Source organism: Mytilus californianus, unplaced genomic scaffold, assembly GCF_021869535.1.
Source record: "Mytilus californianus isolate M0D057914Y unplaced genomic scaffold, xbMytCali1.0.p SCAF_2, whole genome shotgun sequence".
In the NCBI taxonomy this organism is placed as follows: Eukaryota; Metazoa; Mollusca; class Bivalvia; order Mytilida; family Mytilidae; genus Mytilus; species Mytilus californianus.
Window position 1 is genome coordinate 74,083,822 of NW_026262668.1, and position 15,540 is coordinate 74,099,361.

The window sequence follows — 15,540 nt, forward strand, 5'->3', positions numbered from 1 at the left end:
CTTAGTCTTCAATCATCAGGTTTTAAGAAAATGCGTATTCTTTAGGAACAGTCATCAAAATTTTGAATGTGTTTGAAATGTTTGAAATTTTAAAAGGGTTTCCTTTGATCTTTTAAGACACATACCTTTCAAACATTCTATTTAAATTACTTTGAAGGTAATATTTTTAAGGTAACAGTTGTGTTGCAGTCCATCAGAATTACATGCCCTTTTCAAACGTAATTTCCTTGTAGAAATTTGTGCCAGATATAAATTTATAGATCATGTAGAGGTCGTCTTAAACTTGCCGAGAGGTGATAATTGTTGCTCAATGTTTAAGTGCACATTGCTGTTAAATAAACACATATTGATGCTGACGTTAAAATTAGATACAAATCATATAACTAGACAGAGAATACGAAAAAATAAGTAAAATACCATTATCAAAAAATATTTTTCCGCTAACCGAGTCTCTGTGACTTGACCTATTTATTACATGCCTGATCTAGTAAGTGTATAAATATAAATCAGGACGTTAATTTCCTCGTTTTAATTGTCATTTCGGGGCCTTTTATAGCTTATTATGTGGTATTGGTTTTGCTCATTGTTGAAGGCTGTACAGTGACCTATTGTTGTTATCTTTCTATGTAATTTTGTTTCTGATGGAGAGTTGTCTGATTGGCATTCATACCACATTTTCTTATTTTTATATAACGTCATTATTGATATCTCGTTCTTTTTTTTATAAATAATTAAACTTTCTCTAAGTTCACAATACAATTGTAAGTGATGTTTTCAAACTTTATTAATATTTTAAATTTCCACTTGTACATTTGTCTATATTGCCGAATATTATTTCCTTTATAGGGCCATCGTAAAAAGCGAGGTTCATATTCTCTATTGTAAAATCAATTCATTTGTCAATTGTAATTTTGCGAATATAGTTTTTATTTCAGTTATTAATGGATACATCTTTTTACAGTTCTAAGACAAATGAGTTTGTGTTTCAAGGTACTGTTTGCAGAAATAGCAGTTACCTTGAACCAAGGAATGCTCAAATTGATGTAGTCAAGATTCGGTGTAAATAATGATATGTATGGACTTCAATTTGTGTTCACACATTATAATTTGTATATCTAGATTTCTTAAATTACTCTCAAACCGAGTTCCAAACAATACTTAGAGCAAAATCAGTTTCCCTTTTTAAATGTGCCTTCCGTATGGTATTTTGATTAAGTGCTTGTTGAATATCTTTTTGTTTTAATTTTTGGTTATGTTATCGTAATACCTGAAATTATGTACAGATCTAATTTGTTTAATGTAATTATAAAATTTGACCTGCTAACTCGTGAAAATGTTAATACCCCCTAGTATATCTATATATATTTTATGTAGTTCATAAAATCTAGTTTTTAGTATTATTTTCTTATTAACCTAGATGTAGATTATGTTATATATCATAACAGATTTATTAGTATGTCAGCTTTAAAAATGTCTAAATAGACAGCCTTCATTACTTAGAAGATGTAATATACTTTAAACTGGCTATAGTTCATACTAAAGTGTTATACTTTATAAATGTTTAAAAAAACAAAAACATTAAAATATAGAATTAAACCCCATGGTTAAAAGAGTTGACATGACCCAAGATTCATAAAACTAGTCTTTATAATACATTTTATCTTAAAAGAGTATAAATAAAAATAAGAAGATGTGGTATAAGTGCCAATGAGACAACTCTCCATTTAAGTCACAATGTGTATAAAGTAAACAATTATAGGTCAAAGTACGGCCTTCAACACGGAGCCTTGGCTCACCCCGAACATCAAGCTATAAAGGGCCCCAAAATGACTAGTGTAAAACAATTCAAACAGGAAAACCAACGGTCTAATCTATATAAAAACGAGAAACGAGAAAAACTTATGAACAACACCAACAAAAGAAAACCACTGAAAAACAGGCTCCTGACTTAGGACAGGTGCATACAAATGCAGTAGGTTTAAACGTTTTAACAGGCGCAAACCTTCACCCTAACCTGAAACAGTAGTGTAACATTACAACATAAAAAGACACACTATAAAATATCAATATCAACTGAAATAGCTTTACTCGATCAAAAAGACATATAAACAAAAACAAGTAAACATACACTGAACGAATAAGTTTGATCTATGACACCAATATAAATACAATATTAATAAAAAAGATATAGAACAATGTTAAAAAGACAACTTTAAACTGGGACAAAATGGCGTTAAATAAAGTAACGTACACTGGTAAATTTAAATATAAAAAAATTGTTGTTAGGAGTACGGAAACATTTTTTACGAAATAGATAAATTTGTTGTTCACAGTACGAGTACAGAAGAGAAAATTTATCGTCATACTAAATACTTATCAAAGGTTACCACAGACAAACAATAGTACACAAAACACAACACAGAAAATAAAGACTGAGCAACACGAACCCCACCAAAACTGGGGGAGTTCAGGTGCTCCGGAAGGGTAATCAGATCCTGCTCCACATGTGGCACCCGTCGTGTTGCTCATGTTTATAGTACAAACCCGGTAATAGGTCTAATTCGGTTGGCAACATTCGGGAAAAGGGGACGGGATTGTAGTAACGACATTAGGAACATATCCGTTATCATCTGTGAAACGGATATTCCGTAACGGGCAACCAACTCGTGATGGCGTCCGTAAAATTTACTAGTCCGACTCAATTCACATTTCTCGGTATCATTCTTCGTTGGATTCTTAAATTCGTGGTTTGCTGTGACCCACGAAACCCACGAAAATTGTTATACCACGAATAAAAATAAATCCACAGTATTCAAAATTTGTGTTAAGAACATTGTGAACGGACATAGTGTATATTCGATGTAGTTTGCTATTTACTACATGTTACACCATTTTGTTATTCCTTTTCGATCCGTTGAAAATTTCGTTGAAATGCTTAACAGATATTTATTTTTGCGATTTTAGAATAAACACCTTTTTTTTTTAACATTTTCATAGAAACGATTTTTTTAAATTTAAATGTTCATGGTTAATTTCGTTTCCCTGAAGTTCAAAGTGAAAACTCGAATATATGGGATTTATTAATTAAAAACAGCTACAGTAACATCTATACATCGCGTTTTCAAATTCCTACAGAAAATCGATCGGTTGTTGTTGACATGATACATAAATTGGTTCTGTTTTGCTTAACAACTGTTAATGTATATAAATATTTCAAAAAATACCCAGTTTGCTCTAAAGAAAACCAGTCCATCTTATACCGGCGGAAAGGCTTTTCTTTCATATTTACAAAGATACATTTCTAATACGACATTTCGAGTTACAATTTCAAATCTCATTATGTACAGTCTGTTTGATCAATCATTAATTTTACTTTTTTTTAAAAGACGATATCTAGGCAAACTTTATCTTTTTTTTTTAATAATCTGCAAAAAGATAATTTCTTTCAAATGTGACGTCATCAGACATGGTCGCCTTTATCTGTAGAGAAATCATAGGAAAGCAAAACAATTTGACGTCATAATTGAATTTTGACTAATGAATGAAGGAAAAAAAGCCAAGCATTACCGATTCTTGCACTTTATCGATTGTGATACGATATTTCTCCTCTCGAGATTTTTTCTTAATTTAAATCCCTAGTCTTGTTGAGCTTTTAAACATGTAAAATTAATTTTCGAGAAAGGAGAATTATCGTCATGCACGAGATTCAATGATGGAATCTGTATCTCTAATGATTTATAGGCAATGAAAAACATATAGACATACTTCATTTTTCTTTTTCAATGATCTGCAAAAAAGATATGTTCTCTCTTTCGGACGTTAACAAGTATGATCGCTTTATTTTCTGGCATAAAAAATAGTAAATTCGGAGAAATGCAAGAAAATTTGACTACATAATTGAATTTCTACCAATGACGAACTCAGATCAAACGAAGCACACGTTGATAAAAAAAAATCAACCGACCGGGCAAAGTATAAATCATTTAAAATTAGATAAATGTAGATTATACCACTTCATCGAGTGTGATACGAAATTTGTTCAAACCTTGCCGCGCGTTTTGAATATTTCAATTTTAATTGTTAACAGTGGATAAATACTGTACTGCATAAGTTCCGTTGGTTGGATCAGTTCCTCTCATTATTTTTTCGAAGGTAGGTAGACAAAATTTATCTCTCTCTTTTTATAATAATCAGCAAAAAAATGTGTTCGTCATGATAGCAAATTCAGGGTAAAGCAAGAAAATTTGACGTCATAAGTGAATTTTGACCGATCAAAAACTGAGATCAAACGAACCAACATTGATTTAATATAGATTCTACCACTGCATCGAGTGTGATACGATATTTTGCAACTCGAGACAGTTAAATCTTCAAATTTAAAGTTTGAAAAACCTAGCTCTCCTTGATTTATGGAAATAACATATCAAGAAAATTTACATGCAATAGTTTGAATTTTGATTAATTGATTGATTGATATTTCTATACCGGCATCTCAACCTATTATAAGTATATTATGTCCAACTAAGTTCAGAAACCTTCTAACTAAGTGAACGTACTGGCAACAAAAAAAAGTTTTTGTTAATAAGGGAAAGATCCTAATTGTCTTGGACTCTTGTTGAAGACGTCCAAGTAATACAGATATAAACATGGCTATAATCATTTATTTTCAAATCTACAGATTTATTTTTGTCCAATGCTCAACTTTTATTAAAAAATCATCTAAATCACATCGTATTTTGATAACCTAAAATAGTATAATCAGAAAAAAACTATTTTCCTGTCAACGTTAATTATACCTTACTTGACACTGTAATTGAGATCCAACTTTGTACGAGTAATTTACCCTATGAGGGACATAGAATTTCATTGACAATGTAGAATTTGCGGAAAGAGTTAATTTATCTGTTCGTAATCGTGCATTAGCAACCTTTAGGTTTTTATCACATCTTTAAATAACATTTATCTTTTGTTAAACTTTGGAGTGGAAATTGCGACGATTACAGTTTTAAACGTGTATCTTCTATATACGTTTAAAATTGAAGGATGCAATGAAACCAAGACTGAAGTTAAAATTAGCAATGGAGTCAGCAATGGAGTCAGCAATGCAAGCCAGATTGACACATTTGATAGAAATGAGGGAGTGATGCTGATAATTCTCAGCCAGATTACATCAATTCCATCGGCCATTGTCACATTAATCATGTGTAGTGTGCTTGTACAAGCTTCCGAAGGAACAACATATTCTCTTGTTCCCTATGTTAACAAGCAAAGCCTAGCGGTAATTACTGGACTGGTTGGTGCTGGAGCCAACACTGGTGTCATTATATATGAGCTTGTTTTGCTATATGATATAAAACAAAATTGACGAAAAAAGGTCATTTACATAAAATCGTAAAATGCAAAAAATACATTTTGCAAATAAAACATTTGACATAAAAGTTCATAATTGATATGAAATTATAATACATAATTGATACGAAATTACATCAAGTAAAATCATATTTTTTGATAATTTTTATTTATTCTTATATGTACTTTGACAAATGAAGATAAAATGAATGCATTCGACATATATAATTTATATACGTGTATTATTTGCGTTGCAACAAATACAGTCACAAAATGTTTATATAGAAAAGAAAGAGAAAATATTTTTTTTTTGCAGTTTTGAAACGAATTTCACTAGTGGAGTAGGAACTTCTGACTTATCTCGGACACCTGAGTTCAATCGCGATTTTTTGTGAGGTTTTTGTTTCTCAATCTATGTGTGTTGTGGTATTATTTTTAAGGTAACCGTTGTGTTGCAGTCAATCAGAATTACATGCCCTTTTCAGACGTAATTTCCTTGTAGAAATTTGTGCCAGATATAAAATTATCATTCATTGTGTTACCAAGCCTGTATATGTGGTGTTCAATGCGCAAATTAACGTGATCGACATAGAGCATAGTATTTTGCTCAAATCTGTGCTAGAAGTCGTCTTTAACTTGCCGTGAGGTGATAATTGTTGCTCAATGTTTAAGTGCACATTGTTTTTAAATATACAAATATTGGTGCTGACGTTAAAATTAGATAGAAATCATATAACTAGACAGAAAATACGAAAAATAAGTAAAATACCATTATTAAAAAATATTTTTCCACTGTGACTTGACCTATTTATTACATACCTATTCTAGTAAGTGTATAAGTATAAATCAGGACGTTAGTTGCCTCGTTTTAATTGTTATTTCTTTTATAGCTTATCATGCGGTATGGGATTTGCTCATTGTTGAAGGCTGTACAGTGACCTTTTGTTGTTTACTTCTATGTAATTTTGTTTCTGATGGAGAGTTGTCTCATTGGCAATCATATCACATTTTCTTATTTTTATATAACGTCATTATTGATATCTCGTTCTTTTTTTTTATAAATAATTAAACTTTCTCTAGGTTCACAATACAATTGTAAGTGATGTTTTCAAACTTAATTAATTTTTTTTAAATTTCCACATTGTCCATTTGTCTATATTGCCGAATATTATTTCCTTTCTAGGGCCGTCGTATTAAGCGAGGTTCATATTCTCTATTGTAAAACCAATTCATTTGTCAATTGTACTTTTGCGAATATAGTTTTTATTTCAGTTATTAATGGTTACATCTTTTTACAGTTCTAAAACAGATGAGTTTGTGTTTCAAGGTACTGTTTGCAGACATAGCAGTTACCTTGAACCAAGGAATGCTCAAACTGATGTAGTCAAGATTCGGTGTAAATAATATTATGTATGGACGTCAATTGGAATTCACACATTATAATTTGTATATCAAGATTTCTTAAATTACCCTCAAACCGAGTTCCAGACAATACTTAGAGCAAAATCAGTTTCCTTTTTTAAATGTGCCTTCGGTATGGTATTTTGATTAAGTGCTTGTTGAATATCTTTCGGTTTTAATTTTAGGTTATGTTATCGTAATACCTGAAATTATGTACAGATCTTATTTGTTTAATGTAATTGAAAAATTGACCTGCTAATTCGTTAAAATGTTAATACCCCCTTAGTACATCTATATATATTTTAGGTATTACAAAAAATTCTAGTTTTCAGTATTGTTTTCTTCGTACAAGGTGTATATTTTTTTCTTATTTACCTAGATGTAGGTAATATAATATGTGACAAGAGATTTATTAGGCTGTCAGATTTTAATCGCCAGAAAAATGTCTAAATAGACAGCCTTCATTACTTTAGAGCATGTAATATGCTTTAAACTGGCTATAGTTCATACTAAAGTGTTATACTGTATTAATGTTTAAAAAACAAAAACATTAAAATATAGAATGAAACCCCATGGTTAAAAGAGTGAACCAAGATTCATAAAACTATTCTTTATGACACATTTTATCTTAAAAGAGAATAAATATAAATAAGAAGATGTGGTATGAGTGCCAAAGAGCATCTCAATCTAAGTCACAATGTGTAAAAAGTAAACAATTATAGGTCAAAGTACGGCCTTCAACACGGAGCCTTGGCTCACCCCGAACATCAAGCTATAAAGGGCCCCAAAATGACTAGTGTAAAACAATTCAAACAGGAAAACCAACGGTCTAATCTATATAAAAACGAAAAACGAGAACCACTTATGAACCACACCAACAAAAGACAACCACTGAAAAACAGGCTCCTGACTTAGGACAGGTGCATACAAATGCAGCGGGTTTAAACGTTTTAACAGGCGCAAACCTTCACCCTAACCTGAAACAGTAGTGTAACATTACAACATAAAAAGACACACTATAAAATGTCAATTGAAATGGCTTTACTCGAACAAAAAGTTATATAAACAAAAACAAATAATCATACACTGAACGAATAAGTTTGATCTATGACACAATATAAATACAATATTAATAAAAAAGATATAGAACAATGTCAAAAAGACAACTTTAAACTGGGACAAAATAGCGTTAAATAAAGTAACGTAAACAGGTAAATTTAAATATAATAATTTGTTGTTAAGAGTACGGAAACATATTTTACAAAATAAATAAATTTGTTGTTCACAGTACGAGTACAGAAGTGAAAATTTATCGTCATACTAAATACTTATCAAAGGTGGTACATATTAAAAATAGTGAGACGAGATAAAATAAGGATAGTTACGATTTAACCTTATAATAAATATGTATCATGTTATATATAGATTAAGCAATCTCTAAATAGAAAATAAACGTGGATGTGTATTTATACATCCAAAAAAAAAAAACCATTCGAAAAGAATACAAATTTAGTTATGTTTCAATTTGTTGATGACAAAATCGATGTTATTGCCAATGTAAACAATATTCAAAGATCTTATTACAACATTAATAAGAGAGAGGCGAAAGATACCAAAGGGACATTCAAACTCACAAGTCGAAAATAAACTGACAACGCCACTCCATATGCAGGCGCTGCTGGAATGTTGCTACATAACAATGGAAAGTGCACCATTGGGAAGCTGAAATCATGTCTTTTGTCATAAAGTTGATCCTCATTGTCAATTTCTAGATGTAAGTCACGATGTGAGGCAGACTTAACTGTATCTGTTGTATCCTTTATCTCAAGTTTGATGGGATAGATGCGTTCAACATAGTCACCAAATTTCGAATTAATTAGTGAGAAAAAAATCATATATGTAGCGGAAAGTAAAGTTAAAGGATACTGCTAACTTAGATAACCTTTACTAATAAGTTTGTTTAAAGGTTCGATGAGTTAACACGGATCACAAAGTGATTTCCGCGCTTTTAGTACAATATTATCGTAAAATTTAGGATGTGAAATACCGTTTTTAATAAGTTTTCTACAGCCAAATTTACTCATCGAATCTTTGTATCTATGAAAGAAGTTAGTAAATGTTTTAAAAGAGGGACGAAAGATACCAGAGGGACAGTCAAACTCATAGATTGAAAACAAACTGACAACGCCATGTCCAAAAATAAAAAGACAAACAGACAAATAATAGCACAGACGATACAACATAGAAAACCAAAGACAAAGCAACACGAACCCCCCACCAAAAACTGGGGGTGATCTCAGGTGCTCCGGAAGGGTAAGCAGATCCATCTCCACATGTGGCACCCGTCGTGTTGTTTATGTTATTACAAATCCGGTAAATAGTCTAATTCGGTAAGTCACATTCGTGAAAATGGAGGGTATTGTAGTTACGACATAAGGAACATATCCGATATCATCTGTGAAACGGTTATTCCATAACGGTCAACCAACTCGTGATGGCGTCCGTAAAATTTACGAAGGGATGACTTCAACTTTACCATTTGGAACTCTTGGTTAAATAGCTTCCTTGTGAGCAGCAATCCTCTATCAAGGAAATCATGATAGGAAACACAAGCCCGGGAATATCGTATCAATTGGGAGATATATACTCCGTATGCAGGCGCTGCTGGAATGTTGCTACATAGAAATGGAAAGTTCACAATTGGGAAGCTGAAATCATCTCTTTTGTCGTAAAGTTTTGTTTTCAACCGACCCTCATTGTCAATTTCTAGACGTAAGTCAAGATATGAGGCAGACTTAACTGTATCTGTAGTATCCTTTATCTCTAGTTCGATAGGATAGATTCGTTCAACATAGTCACCAAATTTTGTATTATTTAGTGAGAGAACATCATCTATATAGCGGAACGTAGAGTTAAAGGATATTGCTAACTTCTTGTCTTTCTTCCTAAGAAGTTCCCGTATGAAGCCAGCCTCATAATAATAAAGAAACAAGTCGGCAAGAAGAGGGGCACAATTGGTTTCCAATGGAATTCCGACAGTCTGTTGAAAAACACGTCCTCCAAACGTAACAAATATGTTGTCAATCAAGAAATCAAGCATCTTGATAATGTCAGTTTCAGAGAAATTTTTGTTTGAATCAGAGTGATTCTTTAAAAAGTAGGATTTATCCCACCCCAAGACAAGATACTTGTATCTACGTTCGTCATTCTTTTTAATGAAACAAAGTAATACCAATTCTTTCAATTTGTCTTTTAGTTTGGAATGGGGAATACTTGTGTAAAGTGTAGAAAAGTCAAATGTTTTAATACTATTGCAAGATGAGAGAGTCTTAGATTGTATGTACTCTAAAAGATCTTTGAATTTTTTTAGTATCCACATCTGATTCACGCCACCTCTAGAATAGGCAGTTTCACAATAACTTTGGAGCCCGGCTTTGATTGCTGATAAAATAGAGGTTAATAATTTAGAAAGAGGTTTCGTGGAGCACTTGGAAGACCCAGCAATTTACCGTTGTTTGTAAGGACACTTATGTAGTTTAGGTATCCAATACAGTGATGAAAGATCCAGTTCTTCATCTTTGGTTGAAATTCCAAAGGAACATAGAACAGACCTATGATTATCCAGGATTTCCTCTTTGGTAAGTGTCGTGAGGGTATATGTTGAGTTTCCAAGTGAATTGTCAATACCTAATTAATTAATCAAGCAGTCTATGTAATGATATTTACACACAAAAACGATGTTGTTTGGGGCTTTATCTGCGGGGACAACAACATATTTGTCATGGAGGTAGGATAAGTGTTTTGCAACATTTGGGTCTTTAAAAATTGACGTAGCGTGGGTATTGATATGCCCATTTAGTTTCTTAATTCGGATTTGTATCAACGACCTCACAGCGTTAATCCATTCGGAAAGAGTATCTACGTCTTCTTTCTCGCGTTTAGCCCATTGCCTGACATAATCCTCGACTGAATCCATCAGTATTTTGAAGTTGTATTTCCAATTGATGGATTTAGGCTCACGATATTTCGGACCTTTGGATAACAAATTTCGCAGGGAAGTGTTATTGACAATGTTGAGGTCTCCGGTAATAACGTGGCCAGCTGGATTATATGTGAATTGGGAACTAGCACAGGTGCAATCAGGAGGTTTATACTTGAAGTCGTCAATGTTGAGATCCTGCAAAACGTGTTTGTAATTGAAAATTTTAGTTGCAATTGGTTTGGTATAGGTATAAGAAATTATTGGTACAGACTGATCTTTAAAATAAGGTGGTATTTTCGACTGAACTAATTTATGATGAAGGATATTGCCTAAGTTGACGCCATCGAGACCTTTGTTGGCAAAGGAAAGTTTAAGAAAAGATCTTATGTCTTTTTCATCTTTTCCAATGCGAACTGGTTTGAAAAGTCTGTGACTTGCAATATCCAAAATGATAGCTGTAAGTTTGTATTGGTTTGAATGAGGGTTTGTAACAGTGGTTTCCAAACATAATTAAATAGGGAATGAAGTTTTGAAAGGGGTAATGAATACAGTTTCGTGCGAATGTGATGAATGCCTTACGGCTTTTGTATAAATGGCAGCAAGTCATTAATAGAGACATCATGCAAAGTAGGTGATGTATATTGACGATGACCATGACTGCGTCTACGTCGAGGAGTAGAGTTGAAAATATTCATTACATTCACCGAGCTACAGGAAGGACTAGATAGAATACCTATACCATCAATTTTGTCATTGCAACCATATGGTGTCGCAGTTCCCAATTGTCGAATCCAGTAGTCCTCTTTTTGTCTACGGAGAGGCGTTGCAAGTTGAGGATTGTTAGTCTTGTGGTATATTTTTTCGATTATACGAACTGTCATAGAAACGATGGAATGATCAGGCTGATTAAAATGCTGGTACAGAATGTCGTTTGCATAGAGGTTGATATCTGATCTATGGCCGCACATACGTTTGTTTAGCCTTCCTTTCGTTTCACCGACGTAAACCAATCGACAAAGGTTACACTCTAATCCGTAGACGACATTTATAGATTTACAATTCAGATCATCGTAACTTCTAGTAAAGTAAGACTTTTTAGTTAAATTGCTAGTGAATTGAGCGTCTGTTATTAAAATTTCACAAGTTTTGCAGCCATTAGTTCCACATTTCGAAATGAGACAGTGTTGTTCATGGTCATCAAAATCAAAAATGTCTTTAAGGAGAACTGAATATGGCTGTGTATGTGTACTATTGCTATTGCCACTAGTATGATGATCTGAATGAGTCATGTTTGTGATATTTGTCATGTCTTGTGAGGGGACACCTGCCTTATCAGACGACAACGTGTCCATGGTGACGTCTGTTTCGGACCTTTTTATACTGGGCGACGTCCGAGCCAGTATCCTGTTAGATCTTCGTAAATTCATGCAATTTTGCTACTGGGCGGATGATGTCCTCGGGGAAAAAATGTCCACCAGTAGAGACATCGACCCAGTGGTTATAAAAGAGGGACGAAAGATACCAGAGGGACAGTCAAACTCAAAGATCGAAAACAAACTGACAACGCCATGGCCAAAAATAAAAAGACAAACAGACAAATAATAGCACAGACGACACAACATAGAAAACAAAAGACTAAGCAACACGAACCCCACCAAAAACTGGGGGTGATCTCAGGTGTTCCGGAAGGGTAAGCAGATCCTGCTCCACATGTGGCACCCGTCGTGTTGCTTATGTTATTACAAATCCGGTAAATAGTCTAATTCGGTAAGTCACATTCGTGAAAAGGGAGGGTATTGTAGTTACGACATAAGGAATATATCCGATATCATCTGTGAAACGGTTATTCCATAACGGTCAACCAACTCGTGATGGCGTCCGTAAAATTTACGAAGGGATGACTTCAACTTTACCATTTGGAACTCTTGGTTAAATAGCTTCCTTGTGAGCAGCAATCCTCTATCAAGGAAATCATGATAGGAAACACAAGCCCGGGAATATCGTATCAATTGGGAGATATATACTCCGTATGCAGGTGCTGCTGGAATGTTGTTACATAGAAATGGAAAGTTCACAATTGGGAAGCTGAAATCATGGTAACGAAATCCCTGACTTAATAATTTACCAGTCATGCATTGATTACGTTCGTTAAAATCTATGACATCACTACACACACGGCATAGGCATAAACTCATAATAGTATCACACTTAAATTTCTTTTAAGTATAAGAGCATTTTGAGAACAGTAGTGATATACAGTAATTAAACAACTAGTTATAAGAGATAGAAATAAGAATTTCGAGAATTTTTTTTACCGATATTTCAATTTCAAAGCAAATAACGAAAAAAAACACAAATTTTACGAAACTTATAGAAAATTGACATGGTTAAGTTTATTTGTAATTTCTTTTTCGGAAAGTCGTTTTCACATTAAGAAAGTTTTTAACAATTTTGTCACATTTTGTACTCGTATTGTCATATAGGAAAAACGGTTATATTCGTTCCCATATAAGCGATCGAAAATGCTAAAATTCTATCAATTTGCTACTTTTTATAAAAAAAACCAGGACACGAAAGTAGTACTTTATTATTCTATTTTGAAAATTAAAGTCAAATAGCGGAATGGATCTATTTATGGTATTCATAGCTGCCCTAATTTTACAGCAAATTTATGAAAAATCAGGAGCCTTTTCGAAAAATTCTCAAAATCATATTCCGATGCGTTTTAAAATTTTAATTCTCAGTACAGTTATTCATAAATCAATAAAAACGTAGATAAAGACGTTCAGAAAAACTGTTTGAAAATGTTGGTTATAAAAATAAACTCATCAAAGATACCAAGCTTATAACTTTTTACGCGCTTTATGTCTACAAAACACTTATCAGTGACGCTCGAATCGAAAAAGTAAAAAGTTAATGTAGCTAATAACAGCTTGAAATTGATTTCCTTTTTAATTATTTCCAATGTAGGTGCAAATTGTGCTACTGATTATACCTTAAAATCAAGGATAAATTGACCTGCATTAAGCATCTACTTAAGCTCTCAATCGTCCCGAGTCTATATAAGTTGTGAAATATTAAAGGGGCATAAGCTGTCAAATTCAGCTTCACTGATTTAACCCAATTTCTAATATTTTGTTTATAACATATTAAAACGAATAACCAAATTACAAATAGTGCAAAAGAAACAAATGACAATGCATGGGCTCGCTATAATGTATCAGCATTTCGTAAGTATTTTAGACAACACACAATCTAATTATCCATCGAGATGACCTCCGAAGACTGTCGACGGTCATATAACCCTATAAAATATAAACAAAAAGCGAGCATGTACACTTGGTTTTTTTCTAGGTCTGTTTATTTCATGTTTTAGGTTAAAAAATATATTTAAATCATTGTTTTAAATTTACAAGAAGGATTTTCTGTGGGCAGTATCAGTCAACGAAATGGTTATTCCTGGTGGCTCCCTTTTTTCTTTTTTCAATGTTGACATCCTTTTCTTTTAATGAATGGACCACACGATGAACACATGCGCACCGTTCTCATCTAAGAGTCAAATTAAAAGGTTGCATAAATATGGCTTTAAATGAGTTGAATTGCAAGTCATCAATAATGTTTTTATAACGTTTTTGATAAAATCGAACCAAACTGACTGCTAATAGCAAAATGTTATTTCTTATTTCCGCTTTTATAGATGTATGAAATAAAAAATAATCATATTTATTTTTGTGTTGAATTCGTAACTGATGCCCATTTAAACAGAAATAATTAAATATCTACACTCAACATTGATTTCCCTAAATAAAAAATAAATGTCTGATGAAGACTGTATGTGGACCTCTTAATGTCTTCTGTTGTTTTATTTTGTCGTTTGGTTTCTATCACATATACCAAACATCTCTTTTTATTCATACTTATCTTTTCATATAATATGAAAATAAGATGTGGTATGATTGCCAATGAAACATCTCCCCGCCAGAGACCAAATGACATAGAAGTTTACAACTATATGTCACCGTACGACCTTTAACAATGAGCAAAACCCATACCGCATAGTCATCTATAAAAGGCCCCCAAATGACAAATGTAATACAATTCAAACGAGAAAACTAACGGCCTGATTTATGTACAAAACAATGAACGAAAAACAAATATGATATACAGCAACAAACGACAACCACTGAACTACCGGCTCCTAACTTGGGGAAGGCACATACAAAATGTGGCGGGGTTAAACTAGTTTATTGGCGCCAAACCCTCCCCCTAACCTGGGACAGTGGTAAAACAGTGCAACATAAGAACAGATGTTTTCTATGTATGTCAGAATGATACCAGACATTCAGCTCGTGACAGAAATTTACAACATTAATCTAAAATATAAAATATAATCATTACAAAGAAAAGAAATTTCGTGTCTGTAAAAGTCATGCATGTATTTCCTGCTTTATGCAGGTCAATGTATCCTTGATTTTAAGGTATAATCAGTAGCACAACTTGCACCTACATTTGAAATAATCAAAAAGAAAATCAATTTCAAGCTGTTATTAGCTACATTAACTTTTTACTTTTTTCGATTCGAGCGTCACTAATGAGTCTTTTGTAAACGAAAAGCGCGTACAAAGTTATAAGTCTGGTATCTTTGATGAGTTTATTTCTATACCCAACATTTTCAAAAAGATTTTATGAACATCATCATTTAAGTTTTAAACATTTATACAGTATAACACTTTAGTATGAATTATAGCCAGTTTTAAGCATATTACATCGTCTAAAGTAATTTTTCGGGCGATGTAAAGCTGACAGAC